The sequence below is a fragment of the Pseudophryne corroboree genome, chromosome 9 (assembly GCF_028390025.1).
Source record: "Pseudophryne corroboree isolate aPseCor3 chromosome 9, aPseCor3.hap2, whole genome shotgun sequence".
NCBI lineage: Eukaryota > Metazoa > Chordata > Amphibia > Anura > Myobatrachidae > Pseudophryne > Pseudophryne corroboree.
Genome location: NC_086452.1, coordinates 171387645 through 171414566, shown reverse-complemented (window position 1 = coordinate 171414566; position 26922 = coordinate 171387645). Strand labels below are relative to the sequence as shown.

General features: G+C 44.3%; 1 protein-coding gene and 1 pseudogene across 2 annotated transcripts in view; both read right to left on the bottom strand.

Moving 5' to 3' along the window:
• The window catches only part of LOC134957786 (uncharacterized), a 947589-nt gene that overhangs the window by 393105 nt on the left and 527562 nt on the right, over positions 1-26922 (bottom strand). The window lies entirely within an intron of this gene.
• On the bottom strand, positions 26748-26865 carry LOC134961746 (5S ribosomal RNA; annotated as a pseudogene).

Genomic DNA, 26922 nt, shown 5'->3' with positions numbered 1-26922 from the left:
TATGAAAGCTGCCTGTTAGAGCTTCAATAATTACTCATTTCTGCTAACAGCTTGCTTTCAACGTAGCACTCTGGGACAGAGGGGGGAAAAGTATTATCTTTTCCAATAAAAGAATCTGTTAAAGTTTGTGCTGGTAATTATGAGGTTTGCTGTTGGTTAAAAGAAAGGGACATTAAAATGTTGTAGATCCAGCTTTTCCTCTTCCTTTATTGTGCATGCAACACAAATAGTAAAAGTTCATATAGGGTTCACATTAACCAAGTATACCTAATGAATAATGATGTCATTCTACTAGCTGGTACATTTTAAGTGATGGATCAGGTTTCTTCAGGATTTTATGGGCTGGAGTTGTACACAAGTATGTTTAGCAGACAGATCTTGTGATTTTGAACTACGCATGTGTCCAAGCCAAGCGTACGCAGCTGCTGGCTATTCAGAGTCATATACATCTCACCTGCCTCTCTGCTAACAGCTGAATGGGTGATACAGGATATTCGCACCTGGGATAAGTGTTCTGGGATCAGGGCCATAAACTAGGGGTGTGTGTGCGGTGCCATCATAGCAGGGCCTTCAGGCAGCACCATTGCTGCACCACAGCACTGGCATGTGGCTTGTAGCAAACCTGTAAAGGCACCTTCCAGCTAGTAACACTACTGCAAAGCCACCCAGAGATCATGGGACAACATAGAGCACTACTCACACACATAGATATACTGTATACCAGAGGTTCTCAAACTCGGTCCTCGGGGGCACACACAGTGCATGTTTTGCAGGTCTCCTCACAGAATCGCAAGTGAAATAATTAGCTCCACCTGTGGACCTTTTAAAATGTGTCAGTGAGTAATTAATACACCTGTGCACCTGCTGGGTTACCTGCAAAACATGCACTGTGTGTGTGCCCCCGAGGACCGAGTTTGAGAACCTCTGCTGTATACATACAGACACATTCATATAAACATATACATACTGTAGTCATACTACATGCAAACATAGGCATGAGGCACCCTGCAATCTGTAAAGCTGCCCGGAGCATCCTAGGGACACACTGGGCAGTGCTCTTCTTCCCAAAATGCGTGGCACCACCCCTAGATGTGACATCATGACATCACAGGTTTAGTGGGAGGGGCCAGCAGAGGGCGCACTGCTGCCCTGTTATGGCGCTGTCTGAGAGCATGCTATGCATGCGTAGGAGAAAACTGTGGTCTACGCAGAGTTGTGCGTAAATTAGATATATCTGGTTGTAGACGGCACTAGGGTTAATGAAAATGTGCACTGATCGTGATGATGACTATTTTCATAAGTGGATGGATGAGAAGGCTGTGGCCACATAGAGTCTGAGTATGTCAAAGAGCCACATGTATTTCCATGCACACAGTGCAGCCGACCCACTTGCAACTCTGAATCAGGTCCTATAGTCGTTACTAAATTAGGGGTCTATTTACCAAGTCTTGGATGGAGATAAAGTGGACGGAGATAAAGTACCAGCCAATCAGCTCCTGTCATTTTTCAACACAGCCTGTGACATGGCAGATAGAAGACGATTGGCTGGAACTTCATCTCCGTCCACTTTATCTCCATCCAAGGCTTAGTAAATAGACCCCTTAGTCTTGTTGGACTGATCTGTTCATTCTTTCTGTCCCAGTCTAGGTTGCCAATAAAAATATTCTAAGGCTTAATAGGTGTTATGATCTGCTGGGCGGGCTGTATCCAATGCAGATCCTGGTCGCTGGCATGCAACCGGGACGCTGTCTATTCCAGCAATCAGCGCCCTTGGTCCCCGCCCGGCGCCTGAGACAGCGACTGCACTGTCCACAGGGAGCCGCAAGGCACCTGGCAACCGGGACGCTGGGCACAGACCGCGTTCTCAGTTGCTAGGCAATCAGGGAGCAGGCACTGACATTCAGTGAGAATGTGCAGCAGCACAGCTGCATGTCTTTTAGTAATTATTGTTACCCCTTGATGTCAGGTAGCTGATTGGTGCAGCTACCCTTTATCCTTACCACTCCCTCAGTGCTGGTTATAGTTTATACCCTGCCGTGTAAACCGCTGGCCCCTTACAACTGTGCAGATTATTCCCTGTGGATACTCTGCCGGACCTTTTGCCTGTCTGTGTTCTGACTCCTAACCTGCCTGCTATTTCCTGAGCTCAGTGTGGAACCCTTTGTCTGCCTTTTCCAGTACTTCAGTTTCTAGCCTGCTCACTATTCATACGGTACTATATCAGCCCAGACGGAGATCCCAAACGAACTCCCACCTCACTCCTCTGGCTGCTGTGTGCATAACTTGCAGTTACTCTCAGTTGGCTATCGAAGGTCTCCAGTCTATTGGATGAGCCCCTACTGCTGGAGGTAACAAGTCCAGGGGGCCCCTAAGCACCGGTGTGCGCAACTAGCAATTGGTGAATACCCGCTTGAGGGTTCTAGCTATGGAATTCCTCATATCTCCTAGACATATCTCCTAGTCCAATGATCCCCATTCTCACCAAGTCTAAAACTCCCAATATTAATCAAGTCCAAGACCCACAATATTTAGCAAGTCCAAGAACCTCAACATCCAGCCAGTCCAAGAACCCTAACAATAGGGTTGTGGCCACATTTCCACTGGGCGTTAATAGCAATAGTGATATGAGGGAAAGGATAGCCACAAAACCTCTCTAAAAACTGCTCCTAAAGACAAAGGAGAGATGCACAAAGCCTTTGAGAGAAATGAAGTGGAGATGTAACCCGTAGCAATCAGCTTCTAGATGACATTTATTTAGCTTAGTATAAATGGCAGTCACAAAGCTGATTGGTTGCTATGGGCAACTTCACCAATTTATCTTTCACAAAGATTTTTATACAAATGTGCAAACATACTGTATACACTAATCCTCCAATATTCCATTTTGGCAAACCATAGACTTTGCGACTTAGAAACGTCATGCAGTCTTCTCTTACAATTTGCGTCTTAATCTCCTACTTTCAACTAATTATTTTGCAAAAATACTAATCCTAAATACTTAGAACCTTATTAGCTATTCACGTCAGGCGCCTCACGCCATATGGCACATAAAGGAAAGGTGTATGATGACACATCTGCACATCTCCTCCATAGAGATGTAGTGCAAGGCTGCAATGGGATTCCCTCAAAGTGATAGACTATGCTTTTAACATTGGCTAGAGGCACAGTATCCATGTGAGCAAGCAACAGACATTGTGTAACCACTCAGAAATAGACCACAAAAAGTGATTTAGAAATATGGAATATGTATTTCTGTGAATAAACTCTAGAGAAAATGCACATTGATATATTCACTGCCAACAATGCTATGTATTCTGTTGTTAGGGCTCCCATCAACTATTATGACTTTAAGACAGCTCAGGCTATGTAATACTGTATATCAATTATAAGTTATGCGGTTTGGTTTTCCTGAGAGCCTGCTCTGTCTCGCTCCACATCACTATTGTAGCTGGTGCGCCTGTCTTCTCCTATTGGATGACTGTCCTGACTCAGCTGCTGTGGGGGCCTCTTTGTTTTACATTTTTTACCTGACTGATTTCCTTTACTCCCCTACTTCATTCTATCATTCATTTTACCCCTACCTCTTGCCTGCACCCTCCAACTTTATCTCCCCACACACAGATGCCCAGTGCAGTGGGGCTGGGGTGGGCAGGGGCTGGGATGCACCGTCAGGCCCTCCCCACTCCAGTGTTCAGTGCAGACATCAGGTGGGTGCACCATGTAACACCACGATGCACCATTATGTTAGCAGCACAAGCAGCGCAGTGCTCCACGGACCATCCACTTTCAACAACATCATCAAAGGTATCAACCTGCTAAACAGGGCTGGGCACCTAGGTTGCCTTGCAGGCAATCTGGCCTTGGAACAGAATCCCGGCTCGGGTCTGTTGTCAGTTCGGAACTTGGATTGGTTTTGGTTTTGTCGAAGATGAACATATTACACATACACACAACATGTGCAAACACCACACAGAGTGGCCTCTGTGCGGGTGCGTTCTCGTCGTGCGTACGCATACACGCACGATACGTACAATGGATCACGAGCCTTGCATATTGGCGCGTGGTATGAGTATATACGGTAGCATACGCATTCGTACAGAAAAGACATATTCAATATTCAATTCAAATAGTGCACAATTTACACATAGTCTCCACATACATTTCCAGCAAGTTACATTTACTCAAAGGGCAGAATAGAGATATTCAGCTTTACAGGATGTGAGGGGACAGAACCAGGTTAGGACTTGTTTGGTATCCAGATGTGCAGTATTTTGAGACCTATGTACCAATTGTTATGTGCAGTTAATCACGTTTCTGCAAATAGATATGTGCAGAATTGTAATATTCACCAATACTGTAATTACTGTATTCATGATATTCGGCGGGAACCCGGTGGTGGAGACCTGCAAGCACACCTGGACCAAGCATCGCCCACTCATTCAAACCAACCTATGACCCCCCCCCCATGTACTGTAAATTACTTACCCCTTGACCTATGGAAGAAGAGCATACATACCCTATTGCATTGACTTTGGACCCATTGTATAAAAGAGAGTCCTCCTGGCCAGCCTCTGTCTATTCTATGAAGGTCATCTTGCTAAGACTGACGGAGGACAGGTTCCGGGAGCGCTCGCGAACAAACGTATGTACTATTGGTTGTAGCTCTTTCCCTGTATTACTGTTGTATCTTTACTTGTATTTCTTTTGAGTAAATATTGTTGATGCGTTGGACCACAACATAACATATAACTACTGGTGTCGCATTCCATTCTTGGTTGGGGAATAAGGTGTATTCAGCAACACGTGTCGCTGCATTGTGCGCACAGTGTGCCGGCGTGTATACGCAACGTGCATACACATCGTAGGGGTTATTGTGTACGTTTAGCGGCCGCAGCGGCCCAAACAACAGTGTGTTTAGGTATTGCTATTTCCTTGAAAGTAAATTGAACTTTACAGTTGGCAGCTCGTCCGGTTTACCACATAATCGCGGACTTGCAGGGCCTAACAGACTTTGGTCTAACAACAAAGGGTGGAGGATGCATCTAAAGTAAAACAATCTTGTTTTGTGATAAAACTACCTAATGTTGTTAAACCACGTCTGTCCTGTATAGTCCCAGAGGTGCTGGTGCGAACCGCGGAACAGCAAGGAAAAGCAATTTTATTGTGCGTTATTTGTGGTGCGAAACCACGTACAAGCATACAGATACTTTGCATATACTCTCACTGTTGCTACTATAAATATTGGTGCTGTCACTTAAAGAATACCAACATCATATCTCCCAACTGTCCCGATTTGGAATCCTGGCTGTTGCGTGTGCACATCTGCACAGATTGTCTAGACTTGGTAAGATAACTTACAATTCTAGGCCAGTGGTGCAAGGGCAGTTGAGGGCCTCTGTGTAGTATATAAGTGTATGGTTAAGTGTTATTTGTTTTTAATAAATCACCTAAACAAATTGTCAATAAAAAAATAAATCAAATATTGTTATTGACTTAATTGTGTAATGGTCAATAAATAAAAGCGTACTGCTGTACAACTAAAAATTGCCATGTCAAATGGACCTCACATACAGTATATGTGTAACTAGCAACATTCTGAAGGGGCTCCAATGCTTCTAGAGAGACATCTCTGCAGCAATTGTTCATCTTATGCCCCATAGTAGTACCCCAGTTGACCTTTACATTTCTGTACTCAATACAGTATCACCTGTTTTACATCATCACTTACCACTGATGCCAATGTGAGCTGCACCTATATAGTCGTGTCCCTGGCCTGACAGAATAATATATACAATAAGCTCTGAGCTGTTTACACAGTACATGAAATAACTGTGCATATTTTGAATGGTGCCTTATAACACGCTGCCCTGGCAAAGCCTCTTAAACATCGGATATTACTGTTGGGACCTAAAGCTGTATAGTTGCCGTAAACTACTACAATGGTTATATTATAGAACTGGTCATCTTACCTATACCATTGGCGGACTTTAAAATTATCATCTGAATATATATAAAAAGATAATGAGCTCATATGCTTAATCAGCCCACGCGTGGAGCATATACAGTATATTTCAGAGTTCCTTCATAGTGTCAGATACTTTCAAATAAGAGCATTTTAGAATTAGTTATAATACCTCTAAGTGTGCTTTCTGGTGTGAATTTTAACCAATGCAATTTTTCTAAATGAAATGTCACTAATGTTTCTAGAGTGTTGAGTTGGTAACACAAGTGTCCTTTCAAAAAGGTCTAGGACAGGCATGTCCAAACTGCGGCCCTCCAGCTTTTGTGAAACTACATATCCCAGCATGCCCTGACACAGTTTTGCTGTCAGAGAATGCTAAAGCTGTGTCAGGGCATGCTGGGATGTATAGTTTCTCAACAGTTGGAGGGCCGCAGTTTGGACATGCCTGGTCTAGGATAACTATTTATATATATTGTATTTTAGATTAAGCCTTATATTTTTACATCTATATTAAATTACCTTTTTAATAAATTACGTAATTATTACTTTCAATGACAGCGCTTCTTTGTGTTTTCTATCTGTGCAACAGATTACACTAGACAGAGAGAGACACTGTCACACGGAATTATGTCTGGAAAGTCAGAGCTGATAATAAAAGGTCCAACAGACTGCTTGACAAGCTCCGCCCTTGCTCCTAAAAGCCCCACCTACACCATGGCAGCTTAATATACCGCTAAGTCCCTGGGTCAGCAGTTACTAGCTATAAACATCATGCTTAAATAAAGCTACATTAATCAGACTTACCAGTACTACTGTCAAATATGCAAATGAGTACAGAACTATAAGATGTAAATGTCACAACTTTATAAATGTGTTCATGCACACATCCTGCATACTGTAGTTGTAAGGCCTTCTATCTCATAAAGAGGGAGTGCCTCAGCTAGCATATTCCTGTCACTCCAGGCCTTTTCCCTTTCACGGTCTGTTACATTTAGATGCTGGCTTGCTAGAAATTATTAAAATCTACTGTTAAATAATTCTCTCTGAGCACTAACGAACCTTACTAGTTACGCATCACTGAGTTGAATGTTGGAGGTGTATGTACAGTATGACATGATATTGCTTGTGAAAACGTTCTCTCTTACAAATTGAATGTCCTGCTGGTATTGTCCTTAAGCATTTCCTGAAGGAAAAAAAATGCTATTTTAACTGCGGCATGCAAAGGAGAAACACGGACCCACATCAAGGCGTAAAAAGGATAGTGTATATTATTAGAACAAATGAATTCAAATGAATATATATTTTATTTATTTTGCAACATTTGTAAACATTGTTTATTATTTTGAAAGAATTTATTCAAAAGAAATCTTTACTGTAAAAACACATTATTGGATCTCAAAAAAAAACGTTCTTATTAGAATTCAGACAAATGCTTCCTTTGGCAGGTCACAGGCGACTGCAAGGGAACAAAAACTACAAACTGAAAACAGTCCCAGGTAAACTTTCAGTTAAGTGCAAAACAGATTTCCTCTTGTGAACCACAAGAATGGCACAACTGCAAAACAAGCAATTTCTACTTCACAGCCATCCCCACAACAATGACAGAAGGCAAAAGTTGATACAGGATTGTGAAAACTGCCGACATGTGTAAAAGGCAAGCCTGGATCCACATTTTGTTGTTGTTCCATTTGAGTAATTTGTACTGATTTAGGAAACGTTTGCCAAATTCCTGTTTTAGTGCTGCAGTCCTTTCTAAGCTGTGTGCCTTTTGTGTATGTGAAACAAAAACCACAAAAGACATTCCCAGCTAACTAAACATCTGATTTAATTGCAAACTTGTCAAACATAAGTACTTCAAATATAGTGCAAGACCTCCGCAAAGTTCGATTGTAATTTGCCTGGAGTTATGAAGTTATAGCTGTTTGTAAATCTCACTGGTTCCTACCAGAAAACCTCATACGTGTACAGAGAAGAAAAGAGAGACAGATCAGGGTGTCGGTTCACAGCTGTTTCACAAGTGTTCATTGATAATGACCTCTCTAGGGATTGCCCAGCAGTTTGCTCAATTTACTTTGTTTTTTTTGTTTTTTTCTTTCTTGATAATAATGCCTCATGGCTCCTCCTCCCCTTAATCATGGACAGCTTGGGAGCATCTTTGTGAGGTTCAACACAAGATGCTTCGAGCCGATGCCCATGTTTTAGAATAGCTGGCAGGGCTGAATTATTGTGTATGACATGCTTGAAGTTGAACCACATGGTGAACAACAGACGCCTCAGAATGCCTTATCACAGTGCTATGAAAAACAACAACAGGCCATAGCAAAAGAAGTACAGGTTGCTATGAATGCAAATTGCATTTACAAGTTGGAATGTGTTATTGTTTCTAAAAGAACAAACAAGCGGCTTTTTGTATGAGGAGATCCTCCATTCTAGTCCTGTTTGGCTTTCACAGACGCAGCTATGAATGCAAAACTCTCAGTATGAAGGGTAGGGTATACATAGGTGAGCTGTGCTGATTGAATAATGAAGGATAAATAGATTAGGTATGCAACATCAGCATTTTTGTTCATGTTAATTAAAAAATGGTAAATGTATAACTACCATGTAGTAATAATAAACAAATAAGTTACTTATTTACAACAGTCCCATTAACACAAAGTAAAGAAAGATAACTATAAAGAGAACTAAAACAGAAATGTCAGTGAAATCTACAAATATTTTGCCTGATGCAAAGCTAAATGTACTACCGTTTGCAGAGCGTACTACAGTATCTTGCAGTATGGGTAATGCAATGGCGTATGTATCTACACTTGGAGGCACAACTGAGTGTTCCCACGCAAAGTTCAGTGAAGTTCACTGCAGTGCTGGACAAAAAAGAGTAAGTGCTTCTGTTTGGAGATACATCATCTGAACCAAGGGCCTAACTATGTTATGCCGGCGCTTGGGATCCCAACCGCCGGCATGCAGGCAGCGGGGTGAGCGCAAAAGAGCCCCTTGCGGGCTCGCTGCGCACGCCACACTATTTATTCTTCCTCCAGGGGTGTCTTGGACACCCCAAGAGAGAGAACAGTTGTCTGTATGCCAGCTGTCGGGATTCCGGCATCGGTATGGTGAGCACCAGGATCCCGACAACCAGCATATCAAATGCCTCCCGGGCCTAATTCAGACCTGATTGCAGCAGCAAATTTGTTAGCAAATGGGCAAAACCATGTGCACTGCAGGGGGGGCAGATATAACATGTGCAGAGAGAATTAGAATTGGGTGGGTTATATCAGTGGATCTCAACCGTGGTCCTCATGTACCCCCAACAGTTCATGTTTTACAGGTCTCCTCACAGGATTGCAAGTGAAATAATTTGCTCCACCTGTGGGTATTTTAAAATGCGTCAGTGAGTAATGAATACACCTGTTTAACTGCTAGGTGACCTGGAAAACATGAACTGTTGGGGGTACTTGAGGACCGAGGTTGAGAACCACTAGGTTATATTGTTTCTGTGCAGGGTAAATACTGGCTGCTTTATTTTTACACTGCAATTTAGATTTCAGTCTGAACACACCCCACCCAAATCTAACTCTCTCTGCATATGTTTTATTGCCCCCACCCCCTGCAGTGCACATGGTTTTGCCCATTAGCTAACAAATTTGCTGCTGCGATCAGGTCTGAATTAGGCCCAAGTGTAGACTGGTACAACAGAGCAATGATGGTGAAGGTGTGTAGCAACCCAAGTATACAGATAGGGGGCGGCACAAGATGCGGACAACTCAGCAAGCAGGCAGTAATATGACTTTTCTCTGTGCACACAATGCGGGAGCTCATACAACCAATTGTGTTCAGCTCTGTATCAGACCTGGGGAGTGAATCAGACCTGATCGTAGATGTGCTAAATTTAGCACATCTACGATCAGCTTCCCTGACAAGCGGGGGGACTCCCAGCACAAGGCTAGTCTGCCCCGCATGTCACCCCTGCCCCGTCGCACAAGTACAAAAGCATCACACAGCAGTGATGCTTTTGTACTGGTAGAGTAGCTCCCAGCCAGCACAGCTCCTGCCCGCTGGCAGGAAGCTACTCATCGCCCAGGTCGCAGCGGCTGCGTGTGATGTCACGGAGCTGCCATGGCCCACCCCCCCAATGATCTAGGCACGCCTGCGTTGCCCGAACCGCGCCCCCTAGACGGTGGCTAAACTCTGCCAGCCCGCCCCCTCCCGCCTCTGCCTGTCAATCAGGCAGAGGCTATCGCAGACCTAAGACAGCTGTCGGCTGTCTGCCATGCGCCAGCGCACTGCGGCGCATGCGCACATCAGACCTGATCGCTGCTGTGCGAAAACGCACAGCACCGATTAGGTCTTAATCAGACCCCAAGTTGGTGTAAGATCTGCAAACAAGGGGTTATTTAGTATACACCCATACAAAGCAGTTTATGCCAACATCTAAGAAACAGTCTTCTTGTGTGGTTCTCATGTATGAAGTGGGCACACCAACCAAAAAGAGTAACCAGATAGTGGTGGGGATTTTTCTCGACCATGTCCTGACCTCATGCCAGGGATGAGCCTAGAGGTGCTTAAGTTCGCAGTCATGATAAAGGAGCTGAGTAGGGAAACCAACCATGTATGATTTACAGGCCACACATGCCATTGCAGACCCAATTTCCTTAGGCCCCATTTTATATTCAGCCATCTCTGTGGTGACTTAGTTCTTCTGAAAACCCCAATCTACAAACTTTTAGGTTTCCCTTTATGTGACCCCACAACCTATCTTCCCAGGTGTTTTCTTCCTACCATTTACCCTTCCTATTTCCTCAACTCTCCCACTTAATATAAGAGAAGACAACCTCCCCATCTCCCTACCCCAAGGCCATGATGTCAGAGAACATGCACCAGTAGCAGGAAGAAATCTATGTCAGTACCTTTCTATCTAGTGGGCACTGTGCAAGATAGAAACAGGTGCTGTTGGGACAATAACCGTGCCACCCCATTAGCTTTGTGGCCTGGGTGGCGACTCCTGCTGCACACCCCTTGTTATAACCCTGGCTATTCTGCAGTTCATCACATCTGAATCATTGCAGGCAGGTTCGGACTGGCCCACAGGGGTACAGAGGAAAGCCCTGGTGGGCCCTACTGCCTGGGGTGCCCCACCTCCTCCTCTAGGGTAGAGGTTCCAGACTGTGCACTTGAATTATACATTATGCATATGTTCCATTATAATGCACAGGACTATGGTGTAATTTTGATCATGCATTGCTGTTATTAATCTGCTACATTATCATGCATGCACTAGCAATATTGACTGTATATATATCAAGGGCCCCAGCCCATGCAGTCTCTAATGGTTAGGTAAACCAATGTGGTAGCTGGCCACAACCGTTTGCATGGGCCCCTACCACTGCATTCCCCCGGGTAGGCCCTTCATGCCCCAGTCCGACACTGATTGCAGGGGCATCATTACATGATGGAAATAGGCCTACATAATATTCTAGATAATTGGTTCTGAAGTGCACAATATTGTCTCAATAGAGCCGTTTTCATAGGACATAACAAGTACTCCCTTTTATGGCAAATGTCTAATATTCATAAAATCATACATTCAAAATATTTGTTTGCAGTCAATTGTTTATCCTTTATATGTTGCACACCCTGTAAAGTTTCTTACTGCAGTTCACTTTGCACAAATTCTTGTCACACCACATTATTTTTGACGAGCTGATTCTCTGTGCATGAGACCTAGTCAGATGGTCGACAGTGTAAGTGTTGACATTCATATAGATGACAATAGAATGTAAGCATGGTCCAACATGTTGATAAGCAACATATCAACATCCTCGGAGTTTCGACATATTTACAATGTAGATAACTGAAAAGTCGCCATGTGAAATGTCAACATTCTCAGAATGATGAGTGTTACCATTAGGCGCCACTGGGATGGTTAGAGTTAGGGTACTGTGGGTGGTTAGGATTAGGTTGCGTGGGGGGTGGGATAGGGTCAGTCACTAGACGGGGGGTTAGGTGTAGGGACTAGGGTTAAGGAAGGGGGGGGGAGAAGACCCATCGGAATGCTGCTCTGCACAGGTCTCTGCCGGAACTGCTGGTCCCAGAAGATGATGACGGAGTTGACCCAGAAGATAATGATGGATGATGACCCAGATGATGACGGATGATGACCTAGAAGATGATGACGGAGCAGCTGCCAGAGCCAGGTAAATGACTGCAGAGTCAACAGGGATGTTATGTCGACAGTCTGTGTCAACATTTCCTCTGTGTAGACATGACGGATGTCAACATGGTTACCGCTGTATGTCGACATTCAGACCTGATCGCTCCTCTGCGAATTTGCAGAGGTTTGCGATCAGGTAGTTGCCGCCCAGACAGAGTTAATACTCGCCCCCATGCAAGTCTGCATACGCCTTGCGAAAATCTCTGTGAACATCGGTCAGCTGCAAATACGTTCGTAACTCACTCACTATCGAATGATTTTTCCAGTCTGTGCGTAGCCCAGGACCTACTGCTACAGTGCGACAGAAACAGGATGATCGGGGCCAGAGCTGAAGTCACACACCCTTCCTGTAATTGCTTGGGCACACCTGCATTTTTACTGACACTCCCAGACGTCGGCTTCCTGTCAACCAACTTGCGTATGCTTAGCGATCAAAAAATATGCTGGAATTTTTCGCAGTTTGGCCTCACACGTGCGCACTATGATCCGTACGCATGCACAGATGATCGATAATCATTTGCCTTACAAATTCGCACAACAGCGATCAGGTCTGAATTAGGCCCTATATGTTTTATGGAACATTTCTAGAAAAGCAAAAATAAACACTATTTACAAAAAAAGATAATTGTTTTCTAATTAAGGTAGAACACTGATCCATCATTAAGGGGTTAGTATGAGCAGTGTTGAAACTTAATTGAAAGGTTAAAGTGGCTGATGCCTAGCTTGTGAGGGGATATAAGCCTGTCTACTACTGTTTGGCATCTAAAATTTGAAACGGATGTATTTGTTGCAGGGTATTTTTTTTTTTGTTCATTTTTTTAGACCCAGTAAAATAACTACACATATTAATTACGTCCTAACAATTCTGTAATTTAGTGGCCATATGATAACATCTGACAAAAATGGCCAGTACACCCCTAATAGTCAGAAGTACACTAACCTGAGTTATCTCTCATGATGGCAAAGTTCATGGCGTGCAAGATGGCGGAAGTGCTGTGGGCTGCATGTCTGGAGGTACATCATTTACACCTAGTTTAGGATTGGTCCAATAGCACACTAATGATAACGATGTGTAGCAAACCATGCAAATGGATACATTTGGTTTGCTACACTTTTTGCGTCCTTATAGGGATGGGACTTTTGGAGGTATGGCATCTGCTTGCAAAAGCATGGTTTGGGTAATTTGGGGAATCACTGTGTTGGATTGGAAGAGTGACTAATGTTGTCCAGATTTTTTTGCTTGGGATACTGGGCCTGAGTCAGCGATAGAGGCAAGAGGGATCGGTGATGCATCTCAGTGTATCTGAAAACATATGCTAATGACGCAGGAGCCATCTTTTGTAAAAAGACGCCCACTACCAGCTTCAAAGATTCGCTACCTGTGACCATAGAAGCAGCATTGGATCAACATCGGGAATATGCGTGGGCCATTGGACATCTGAGCAAGCGCAGTCACCGTCTTCAGCACGCCCCCATAATAAAGGCACATGTGTCAGATTCTCCAACACTTCCCGTCACCGCCCCCAAAACACCGGCAGCCTGTAAATAAAACGGCTTCTACAGCCGCACTGCAGAACTAAAACCATTAGTCATTTCCGACTGAAGCAGAATGACATCAACCTTTGCATCAGGCCTACTTGGAAATATTTGACTTTGTAATGAATGTGCATTTAAGATCATCACAAACCATGCAGATAAAGTGGGCACGTGGGAGGTTCAGCCTCCAAAGTAGCATCACACTTTCCTTGCAGACCGCCTGTATGAAAAGAAGGACATATAAAGGGGCTCCTTAGTATCCAATGACATTGATGAATTTAGTGTAGCAATACATCACGTCTAAAAGTTTGGCCTTTCAAAATGTAAATATGCCCTCCTCACTGATCAGCACCAGGCGGGTTGGGAATGGTATATTCCACGTACAGTACATCTACAGAACTTTGGGCCTAATTCAGACCCGATTGTAGCAGCAAATTTGTTAGCAGTTGGGCAAAACCATGTGCACTGCAGGGAAGGTAGATATAACATGTGCAGAGAGAGTCAGATTTGAGTGGGGTGTGTTCAAACTGAAATCTAAATTGCAATGTAAAAATAAAGCAGTCAGTACTTACTCTGCACAGAAACAAAATAACCCACCCAAATCTAACTCTCTCTGCAAAGGTTATATCTGCCACACCTGCAGTGCACATTGGCCCTCATTCCGAGTTGATCGCTAGCTGCCATTGTTCACTGCGTAGCGATCATTTAAAAAAATGGCAAAACTACGCATGCGTATGGGCCGCAATGTGCACGCGCGGCGTACGGGTACAAAGAGCATCGTTGTTTTGCACGCTTCTAGCGACGATTCCATTCGCACAGCCGACTGCAAGGAGATTGACAGGAAGTGGGAGTTTATGGGTGTCAACTGACCGTTTTCTGGGAGTGTGTGGTAAAACGCAGGCGTGTCCAGGCGTTTGCAGGGTGGGTATCTGATGTCAATTCCGGGACCTTCGTCGCAGCAATCATCGCACAGAATAAGTAACTTCAGGGCTGGTTTGTTTTGCACAAAGTGTTTTTGTACTGCTCGGCAGCACAGGCATTTGCACTCTTGCAAAGCGAAAATACACTCCCCCCGTGGGCGGCGACTATGCGTTTGCACGGCTGCTAAAAGTAGCTAGCGATCAACTCGGAATGAGGGCCATGGTTTTGCCCAACTGCTAACAAATTTGCTGCTACGATCAGGTCTGCATTACCCCCTTTATTCATACAGGCAGCATGGTATCAATCAACAACACGTTGACAGCAGAAGCTCACTATGACCACAACAGGTGATGGAGGACACATTACAGCTTTATAAATCAGAATATATGAAAAATAAATAAATACCAGCAGATTTTCATTATTGTTTTGTATATTTAATTTCTCATGCCTCAGAGCTATTTTGAGATGATTCAACTCTCCAAAGACAGCACTCTCATCTGAAATCTGTAGGACCGTCTTGAACACAAGACAATTATAGGGACGAGAGGGAGTAGACAGCATTATGTGTAAACTAACACTAGATCATTTAGAATTAAAGCAGACTCCCATTTCAATTACTCTCTGTACAGGTTCCTGTGCACAATACGTTTGTGCCCCTGCAGTGTATCAATATCACCCAACCACAATCCACTCCCACGCGTACACATAAACTCATCTCAAATTCATCTTGTCCCAGTGTAGGGGATAATTGACAATGGCAGGCAGATGGCAATGTTTGAAACAGAGGCTGGTCCTAAGAGAAGGCCACAAAATGTTGTGGGAATTGTGTATTAATCTTCAGATTTCCATAGGGTACAGAAGAAATTGTAGCCTTTTTATTATGCACCTGTAATCTCTCCCTTGGGTTAAACCAAGGTTATTTTCTAAACAACTGCTAACAAATAATAGGGACGGGCAACCTTCAGCACCCCACCTGTTGCAAATCAACATCGCCAATGATGCACAACCAGCCACGGCATCACGGGTGATGTAGATCTGCAAACAGCTGGCGTTATACAATTTGCTCATCCAGGATTTAAAAGTTCTTTAAAAAAAAAAAAAATCATGCTTTTAAACTTTCCAGTGTAACGTAAAACATTTTACTCAAGTGTTAGAGCAATTTATTTCAGTCTAAACAAAAGAAATATGCTTGGCTTTAATTCAAAACATTTTTAAAAGCACATTAGTGCTCCTAACAATCTGCTGCTATTGAATCAGTCACCAGACTCACTGACTTCTCCATATTTATTCTAGGCTTAATTTAAGTAGAAAGTGCTGATTGCTGGTCCCGGAGAAAGCAGTTGTATCTGGTGGTGATATATCTTTAAAGGGAAAATCTACTCTAGTTTTAAATAAGGTTTGTTTTTACTCTGGCTTTCCAAAAATGTTAAGTACATATAGCCATAGGGTATTTTATGCATGTTATACTATTTGGAGTGTTTGTGCTTATAAATAGGAGTTGAACTCTATCACTTGTTCTGCGGAGATAAAGTGAAATATCCATAGGACGTCATTAATTTATTATAAGTGGTTGTATGCATATTAACAACATTGGAAGTGTGGGTGTGGATGTGTGGGGAGGGAGAGATGTATCAAGCAGTGAAAAAGAGTGGAGAAGTGGCAATGCAGTAGTTGCCCACAGCAACCAATCAGCTCTGAGATAGCATTTAGCAAGTACATTCTATCAATTTTACGCAGAAGCCATTGGTTTCTATGGGCAACCTCTCCACTGCTTGAGACATCTCCCCTAATGTTTCTTATTATCGAGACTCCACCCTTCCTTCCACTAGCAGTATCACACAGCTAAGTTTTTTGTCTAGGGCTGTGATTCAAGCCATGGGGTAAAATGACTGCATGAAACTGCATCCTGGATGCCGGTTTCACATTCCAAGGCTTGGTACTGTACATATGGAAATGTGGCCATTTTTGGAGTTGTGGTTGCATTTTCTGCATTCCAGGAAGTTTTGTCTCATTTTCAGATCTGAAGAACAGATTTGAATCGTACTGCAACTGCATACGATCGCATGCTGGGGGCCGCCCTGCACACTAATTGCCACCCAGCAATGCGATCACAATTCAGTTGCAATCACATCACAGACCCGGCAAATAGAGGTAGCCCACTGCATACGCTGCCAGGCTGCATATGCAGGTGCACTGCCGCTTGCAATTTTCAGACGTTTGCAACTGAAGCTGAATCAGGGCCCTGGTTCACGGCTTTAATAAAGAAATCCATTATTGCATTACAAAATATAGGGAGACCCTTGTGATATCCATCCACTCTCCTGAATAAACAATATAATAAACAGGTAAGGAAAATAAATTGGTATGAACGCTTTTGATATAGTTAGATACAGGGGTTAAAGTAAATAGGAACAAGGTGGAACTGAGTTCCACCACCTGTAATGGTAGGAGGAACTAGTTCCACCACCTCCATTGCCCTGCACAGTAATTCCAACAGAAAACCTGCCCCATCACCTATGTCAATAGATGGTGCAGGCAGCGCTAGTGTTACTGATGAGCTGCCGCCACTCCCCCCTTCCACAGGTCCTGGTGGCTCCATGGTCCTCCTCCATCTACAACCCAACCCTCCTGGTACTCACACGTGCTGTGTCTGTTGGACAGCATTCATCCCCTCCTCAGGTCCTGGTGGTTTCCTTTTCTGGCACGGCATACGAGATGTCATGCTGTCATTAAGAGTCATGAAGGGAAGGCTCTGCATCTTGCAGACAAAATGAGAGGGGGCTAGAGGGACAAAGGAAGTGGGGAAGCTGTGGTATATCTACAGGGCATGGAGCTGCTGTAGGGACACAAGCGGTGAGCTGCTGGAGTGACAGATGCAGAGATGTCTATAAGGGGCACTACTGTTGGCATTATGCGTAAGGGGCACTACTACTGTGGGCATTGTATATAAGGGGCACTACTGTGTGGTATAACATGTATAGAGGGTATCATTGTGTAGTGCAATGTGAGTAAAGGGCACTACTGAGTGACGTAACCATAATATGTGGCATTACTATGTGGTGTAATATGAATATGGGGCACTACATGTGATGTAATGCGAGTAAGATTTTGCTACTGTGTGGTGTAATTTAAATTAGGGGGCACTATTGTTTGACCACGCTGCTTCTTTGTGAGATCAATGTCTCTTTTATAAAGCAAGGGAAGTAGTTCACTCATGTATAGTTTGTAGGGGGGTGCTGAAAACACTAGAATTTTTCATTCTATCCACTGTGTCTAAAAGACTCAACCAGGAGGGAAATTTTATAAAAATAATTTTGGCCTATGATCTGTGATCATCCCTTATCGCCAAAATGTTTTGTGCCGTAAATCACACATTTACTGACAATCATATTAGGTTGCATATTGTCTTTCGATGGTGTATCCAGTCTCATTGTAGCTTGTTGGGGGATGTGAATTTAGCGGTGATAAAGCAGCGTGTTTGTTGCAAAGAAGAAGATGTGCAAAGACTGCACGTATCAGGCTTCTGTGTTATAAGTGAATTAAATGGTTACATTTATGGGAAAAAATTACGTAGCGTCCCCCCAAAACAAAACCAGCATCGGGCTGTGTGAGCCAGTCCTGGTTCAGGAAATGCAGAGGAAAAAAAGTGTGGTGGGTCCCCGTATTTAAATGAAGCAGCACCGTGCTCTTGAGCTGGTCCTGGAAATACAGGGAAAACAAATGTATAGGGATCCCCTGTATTTCCAGGACCAGCACCGGACTCTTATTGGTGGGGTGGTAATGCCACAGCCAGGGGACAATTATAACTTCTGTACAGTAGGTCTGGATTGTTCCGGGACATATTTTTTTTTTTTAAAGCCCTGGAATGCCTAAATGGAGAAGTAGACTGACCTGTGCAAGAGTAGGCATGTATGGATTTCTTCCCTACGCCATGTAGCAAATTCTACTGGACCGAACAACACCAGGGACAAGATGAGCATATGTGAATCTGTATATTAAAGTTACACTGTCTATTGTGTGTCTCTTGTGGGATAGATAGATAGATAGATAGATAGATAGATAGATAGATAGATAGATAGATATTTCTTTTACAGGGGGCTAGAGGTACCAGTGGGCCCTTAGTGCCCCGCGTGTTGGTACTTGTGGTTCTTCAGGTACTGGTATGAGGGGGAGGCTTGCTGGGACCTGTAAAACACTATATTACTCTATCTTTTTATACAAATACTTGACATCCACATCCCAGAGGTGCCAGGAATAGCCCCGGTCTTCACCATAGCCCCAGGATATCCACTTTCTGGGGAATCCCAAGGTTGGAGTGACTATTTGGGGGGATGAATGCTTTGGCTGGGGGACCTTATTGTGTGTCCATTGGCTGTGGCACTACCACACACTACTAAGAGCCCGCAGTTGGTCCTGGTATTACGGGGGACACCTACACATTTTTATTTTGCATTTCTAGCATGAGGAACAGCTCAAAAGCCCACTGCTGGTTTTGCAGATGGAAGGGGGTGGGGGGGGGGGCATGCCGTTTGTTTTCCTTTAAAATTAACCATTTACAGTAATTAGCTTACAACACATAAGCCTGCACGGATCTTACTAAGCAGGCTTCACAAAAAACATACTTGTTAAAAGCAAGTGCATTTATTATGTGCATTGAAGTGTGATTTTGGTGGGAGTTTGAGCGATTTCACAAAAGCGATTCTTAGTAAATTTGAGATTTGCATTGGTACAAATGTTATTTTGACTATGTTTGTTCCAATGGGGATTTGGTCTGTGAAATCGAGTCACATATGCAAGTTCCAATGCAAATTGGTCCTTAGAAAATTTGCGATTATCGCAAGAAAAGCAAAAATCACTCAAAAACTATTCTTAGTAGATTTCCCCCCAGGAGTTTGGGACAGGACATTCTATAATAAGTGCGTTTATATATTTAAGACTATGGTGGGATAAAGCTAGACAAAGAAAAGTAACTTAGTTAAAAAGTAACTCCAGCAAACTACAGAGTTTATTTGTATCTCTCTTTGCATATTAAACATATATTTAACCATCAACAATCAATCCTGAATTTCCCCAAAGTCTCTGCACAGCTTGTACTAGCAGATATATATAACGTGCCACAGGATATCTCTTTTACAATTAGTCTTATCCTAAAGATTTACGGTTATCTTTCTAATTATTTCATGGTAAGCATTTTCTGAGCAAAGGTCAAGTGGGACACATCAAGAAGTTACCTCTATACAGACTGGAAGTTGGAAAGTACCCATTGCCTTATCAGGGGGATTTGTAGAGCCTGTCTACTGGGATACAAACAAGATAAGCAATTGCATGTCTATCATCATTTTATTAACACTACATTTAAATATAGAAAAATTTAGAACTTTGATTATGTGGGAGTCCTAATGTATAAATATTTTTGATTATGTATTATATTTGTATTAATATTTTATTCAATCAGTCTACTTTCTTCTTGTAACCACTAGGAAGGTTTGGCTGTTGCCAAGACAAATATAAATTACATCAATCTTTTTCTATTCACCTATCATTTTTACAAAATCCAAACTTCCAGAACGGTGAGGCCACTTACCCATTCTCTCAATGGCACTTGGATGGGCTTCGTAGAATAGGTCAATTGATTAATCCTGATAAACCACTTCCATATGTTGAGGCAATGACCAAATATACATTTATTGGCCCTCAAGGCCTCGCCTTTTTTCAAGCTCAGCATTATGTAAATACGGTTTCCAAATCAATCCCGGCAAGTGATTGGGGCAATCCTATGGATACTATGTTGTTAAAACCGCCTCTTTGTAAGGGAGCTATATCCTCTTATTATAACTATCTTAGAACTACAGTGGACCACTCTACCCTTAAAACAGGCATTGCCAAGTGGTTGGAGCGCTTCCCATCCACAACAGTAGGGGACCTGTTAAAAATGTTACAAATCTCGATAGCCACATTCCCGGCAGCTAAATATACAGAGATGTACCTCAACATCTTTCATCGTTCCTATATTTCACCACACAGGGGTCAAATAATGGGCCTCCTGGATGACCCCTGCTGTCCCAAATGTGGGCAACTCACTGCCGATCTATACCATTGCTTCTGGGCTCGTCCTTCTTAGACAGTTTTGGCTAGAAGTGTGGCGATTTGCTTCTCAGCACTTAGTAAATTATGTCTCTACTACACCCGAATGGGAAATTTTTGGTTTATTACCGCCAGGCACTCGTGCTCCCAAGGAGGTTAAACGAGTGCTCTTGGTGATATCCTCAGCCAGTGGCGGATCCAGGGGGGGCACTCGGGCCCGTGCCCCCCCTGTCATTTGTGGCCTTCTGTCCCCCCCTCCCGGCGCCGCACAGGGAGATGACGGGCGCCTGCTGAGATTGTGTTACCAGCGGGCGCCCGTCTCTCTGCACAGCGGCAGCCGGAGGCAGGAGTTCAGTACTGAGCTCCGGCTTCCGGCGCTGTCACTGTGCGCCGTGCGCTATGGGAGAGACGTCAGTCATGACGTCTCTCTCATAGTGCTGACTGAGGAGCGGACGCCCAGGGAGGAGGAGGACTGCAGCGGCCTGGAAGCGGGATCGGGGCTCGGTAAGTATGTTTTTTTTCTTCCTTAATGCAGCGGTGGCATCTACTGGGGGCAAACTACGGGGGACATTACTACTGGGGGGGCATCAACAAGGGGCATTACTACTGGGGGGGGGGCATTATAACTGGGGGGCATCTACTGGGGGCATCACTACTGAGGGGTCATCTATTGGGGGCAGCTACTGGGGGACATTTTTACTGGGGGCCATCTACTGGGGGCATTACTACTGGGGGGTCATCTATTGGGGCAAACTCGTAGGGGGCATTATTACTGGGGGTCATCTATTGGGGGCAGCTACTGGGGGCATTATTACTGGGGGGCATCACAACTGTGGGGTCATCTATTGGGGGCAGCTACTGGGGGACATTTTTACCGGGGGCCATCTACTGGGGGCATTATTACTGGGGGGCATCTACTGGGGGCATTACTACTGGGGGGTCATCTATTGGGGGCAAACTACTGGAGGACATTATTACTGGGGGGCATCTACAGGGGGCAAACTGCTGGGGGACATTATTACTGGGGGGCATCTACTGGGGGCAAACTGCTGGGGGACATTATTACTGGGGGGCATCTACTGGGGGCAAACTACTGGGGGACATTATTACTGGGGGACATCTACTGGGGGCAAACTGCTGGGGGACATTATTACTGGGTGGCATCTACTGGGGGCAAACTACTGGGGGCCAACTACAAAGGTGCTAACTACTGGCGGCGTAACTACAGGGGCATTACTACTGGCGGCTTAACTACAGGGGAATTACTACTTGGGGGCTAAACTACAGGGGGGCCAAACTACTGGGGGCTTAACTACAGGGGCCAAACTACTGGGGGATAACTACAGGGGCCAAACTACTGGGGGCATTACTACTGAAGGCTAAGCTACAAGGGGGCATAACTACAGGGGCTAAACTACAATGGGGCAAACTACAGGGGGGCATTACTACTGGTGGCTAAACTACTGGGGGCATTACCACTGGGAGGCTAAACTAAAGGGGGGGGGGGTAAACTACTGGGGTCATAACTGCAGGGGAATTACCACTGGGGGCATAATGACTGGGGGCATTACTACAGGCAACATTACTACTGGGGGCAATACGGGCATTGCAAAAGGGGCACCACTACTATGGGGTCTATATAAGGGGCACTACCAGTACAGTGGACATTGCATAATGAGCGCTACAACTGTGGGCATTGTATAAGAAGCGCCACCTCACATACACCGAAGCCGCACGCAAATGTGCTTGCCCCTTCCATGGTGCCCCCCCTATCATTTTCTTCTGGATCCGCCCCTGTCCGCAGCTGCCCGAAAATCGATGTTACACATGTGGATACAAAGCTCGACTCCTACCATAGATACTGTATGTTTAAAGACAAGTTATTTTTCATTTGTCATATGGACTGGTTGGAAGCCTCCCTCCAAAAAGAATTTTGCACTGAATTTTTTTTTGCTACGTGGGAGAGTTTCATTGAGGTCATCCCAGTACCCATTTAAGAGGCTATTATCAAATGTTTCCACAATACTGTATGGTATAAAACTAGAGTTTTCCTACAGGATCCTCCCAATTCCATTTGATGATTGTGTTTGTTAGCTATGACTCCCAACCCTATATCAGATGTAATCTATTTTCAGTGTTGTATTTCGCAGTTTCTGATGTACTCTATATTGTACAATAACTTATACACGCAATTGTACTTATTGTAATATTCTTTCTTGCTTCAAAAAAAAAATGTTTCTGAAAAATAAATAAATCAATCAACTGTTTATTATTTTGCTTTTTCATATATAAATTAGACAAATGCACACTGGCACAGATTATGAATTGGATGTTTAGGTCCGAATAAAAATATTCCTAAAAAGTTATTGAAGTACGTATACAAATGTTAGCATAGAGGCCACAATAAAATATGATTACTCAACCCATTTCTATGTGGCTTATACTGCCACTTGGCTGGAACGTCAATTGTCAGAATACTCATCCAGTTTAACCTCACACATATCCAGCTTACAGCAGGACCTACAACTGCAACCAGAACATAAGGCAACCGGGGACATCTTCTGATGTCCAAAATGTCCAATAGTGATTTCATTAATTTCAAATGGATTATTATCGCTCATATTTTGGGATAACACGCACATTACAATAAAGTCAATCCCTACTTAATATTAATGTTTCATCACCAGCAACTACACAGTTATGTTATAAACCTCACAGAAATACCGGCTATAGCCAAATCTATGAAAATCCTTTAAGTTCCCAGCTACTGCCAGACTCATTACCTTTGCATTTAGGTATACAGCTGTATACCTGTTGTGGGATGCGGTCAAGATGCCGCCGGCCGGAATCCCGGCGGTTGAAATACCGACGCCGGAATCCCGACCGCCACAATCCCAACATATTCTCCCTCCGTGGGTGTCCACGACACCCATAGAGGGAGAATATAATAGTGTGCCGAGCGCAGCGAGGCACCGTACCCGCAGCGTGGTGAGCGAAGCGAGCCCGCAAGGGGCTGCGTTCCGCTCGCCACCCCTGTCGGGATTGTGTGGTCGGGATTCCGGCGTCGGTATTTCGACCGCCGGGATTCCAGCCGGCGGCATTTAGTACTGATCCCCCTGTTGTATTTAGTCTAACTGTAATAGCAAAGACAAACCAATTCCTGCTAAATGTCAACCCGCATCCAATAAAGGGGCCTTGTATACCACTATATTTTAGCAAGATCAATTACAGGATTAATTTCTGTATTAGTACCAGGTTTGGAGAAGAGTTTGAATTTAGTAGGCACTTCGTATTATTGTTTACCAATGTAAATTATGCTATATGTTGAAGGAAAGCCAGAGCCTGAGAACTCAATAATACAGGACTCTGGAACAGTGTAGATCACCCATGCAGGGGTCATTACCAGCACTGGAACAGCAGGGAAAACATTTAGCTTCTTGGATCAGTTTACCAAGCTCAAGTGTTTCACTGCAGACCTCCATGGCCATAGTCCCATTATATTTTTATGGCCCCTCAATCTTAAGAAGGTATAGAGCAATAAATAGGAGACTTCTATAATAATACAGACCATAACAGATTACACAGAGTAAGCAACAGTAGATGGGAGGCGGGGATGTTTTATTATGTTTTATTAACCACTTAACTAGCACGGTCAGATCACGTGCGACTGTCCTGCCCCACTGTGTCCACCAGTTTTTGTTGAGGAGATCCAGTCTGCAGATGTGCATAATATAATATTTTAATAAATACTTTTCTCTTACGTCCTAGAGGATGCTGGGGACTCCAAAAGGACCATGGGGTATAGACGGGATCCGCAGGAGACATGGGCACACTATAAGACTTTAAATGGGTGTGAACTGGCTCCTCCCTCTATGCCCCTCCTCCAGACCTCAGTTAGATTCTGTGCCCAGAGAGACTGGACACACACTAGGGGAGCTCTCCTGAGTTTCTCTGAAAATACTTTCTGTTAGGTTTTTTATTTTCAGGGAGACCTGCTGGCTACAGGCTCCCCGCTTCGTGGGAGTGAGGGGAGAGAAGTCAGACCTACTTCTTCTGAGTTAAAGGCTCTGCTTCTTAGGCTACTGGACACCATTAGCTCCAGAGGGTTCGATCACTTGGTGCGCCTAGCTGCTTGTTCCCGGAGCCGCGCCGTCATCCCCCTCACAGAAGCCAGAAGAAAGAAGCCGGGTGAGTATACAGAAGAAAGAAGACTTCAGGGACGGCAGAAGACTTCAGTAACGGAGGTACAGCGCAGCGGTCGCGCTGCGCCCCATGCTCCCACACATACACCAACGGGACTCACAGGGTGCAGGGCGCAGGGGGGGGGCGCCCTAAGCAGCAGGTTACTGAGGCTATAAAACTGGCAAGAAAGCATATTTTAAGTGCCTAGGCCAGTGGTTTCCAAACTTTTTTGAATTGCGGCGCCCTAGAATATCAGAATTTTTTTCACGCCACCCCTAGGCACCTAAAGGATGCGGCGAGGGATATTGGCCTTTTGGGATCAAGGGCCAATGCCATGGCAGTCTCGGCCAGGAGAGCGCTGTGGATTCATCAATGGAATGCGGATGCCGACTCCAAGAAAGCTATGGAAGCTCTCCCTTATAAAGGTAGTGTCTTGTTTGGTGACGGCCTCGCTGACCTGGTGTCTACCGCTACAGCGGGTAAGTCATCTTTTCTTCCTTATGTTTCAGCACAACAGAAAAAAGCACCCCATTATCAGATGCAGTCCTTTTGGCCTAATAAAAACAAAAAAGGAAGAGGCTCATCCTTCCTTGCTTCAAAAGGCAGAGGAAGGGGAAAAAGATCGCCTGCTGTGTCGGGCTACCAGGACCAAAAGTCCTCCCCGGCCTCTGCCAAGTCCACCGCATGACGCCGGTGGGGGGCGCGTCTCCGACTCTTCAGTCAGGTCTGGTTTCACTCGGGCCTAGATCCTTGGGTGTTAGACATAGTGTCCCAAGGGTACAAACTGGAGTTTCAGGAGGTGCCCCCCCCCCCCCCGATTTTTCAAATCAGCCTTGCCAGTTTCTATCCCAGAAAGGGTAGTAGTGAGTGCTGCGATACAAAGGCTGTGTCTCCAGAGTGTCATTGTCCCGGTACCCCCGTCCCAACGGGGAGAAGGGTTTTATTCGAGCCTCTTTGTCGTGCCAAAGCCGGACGGCTCGGTCAAACTGATCCTGAACTTAAAATCCCTCAATCTGTATTTAAAAACTTTCAAGTTCAATATGGAATCTCTTCGAGCAGTGATCTCCAGTCTAGAAGGGGGGGATTTTATGGCGTCAGTCGACATAAAAGATGCCTACTTACACGTCCCGATATATCCTCCACATCAGGCTTTCCTGAGATTTGCGGTGCAGGATTATCATTACCAATTTCAGACGTTGCCGTTTGAGTTTTCCACGGCCCCGAGGGTCTTCACCAAAGTGATGGCGGAAATTATGGTACTCCTACGCAAGCAGGGTGTCACAATTATCCCGTACTTGGACGTTCTCCTGATAAAGGCGAGATCGAAGGAGCAGTTGCTAAGAAATGTGGAACTCTCCCTGACTGTTCTGCAACATCATGGTTGGATTCTAAATTTGCCAAAGTCTCAGTTGATTCCGACAACTCCAGTTGGGAAGGAGAGACAAGACAAAAAACCCTTGTTTGGGAGCACTCATTTGAATAAATTAAATTAGATTAGATGAGGTAAGTATGGAAAAAAATATAAATACGATAAAACTTAACCTTTAATTGTTTCTCAAATAAAAGGAAAAAAAGGGGAGGAGGAATAGTATGAAGAATATAGGACTCGTGTCTGGTAATTTAGCTAAAAAAACTTGTTTAACCCTTTTAGCAAATGAGGTACAAGTGGCTAGGAGAAGGTGAAAATATTGGAAGTGATAAATTGGAAGGATATAGGTATATTCAAGTGAAATGAGTATATCCAGGACCGTCACTATATATGCCTCAATACAAAGGTATCCAAATGGAGAGTGATATGGTAGCAAGTTTGAATGAGCAATGTTGAATGTTGTATTAGAGATAGAGGAAAAAGGGGGCCCACTGCACCTGGTATTCTCAGGGGGTTTCCCATCCTGATACTGACCAGGCCATACCTGCTTAGCTTCCGAGATCGGACAGGATCGGGCGCATTCAGGGTAGTATGGCCGTGGGCCTGGGGTGAGAAAGAAGTGAAAGAAAATAAGAGCAAGATTTCAATGTCCGTGCTGAA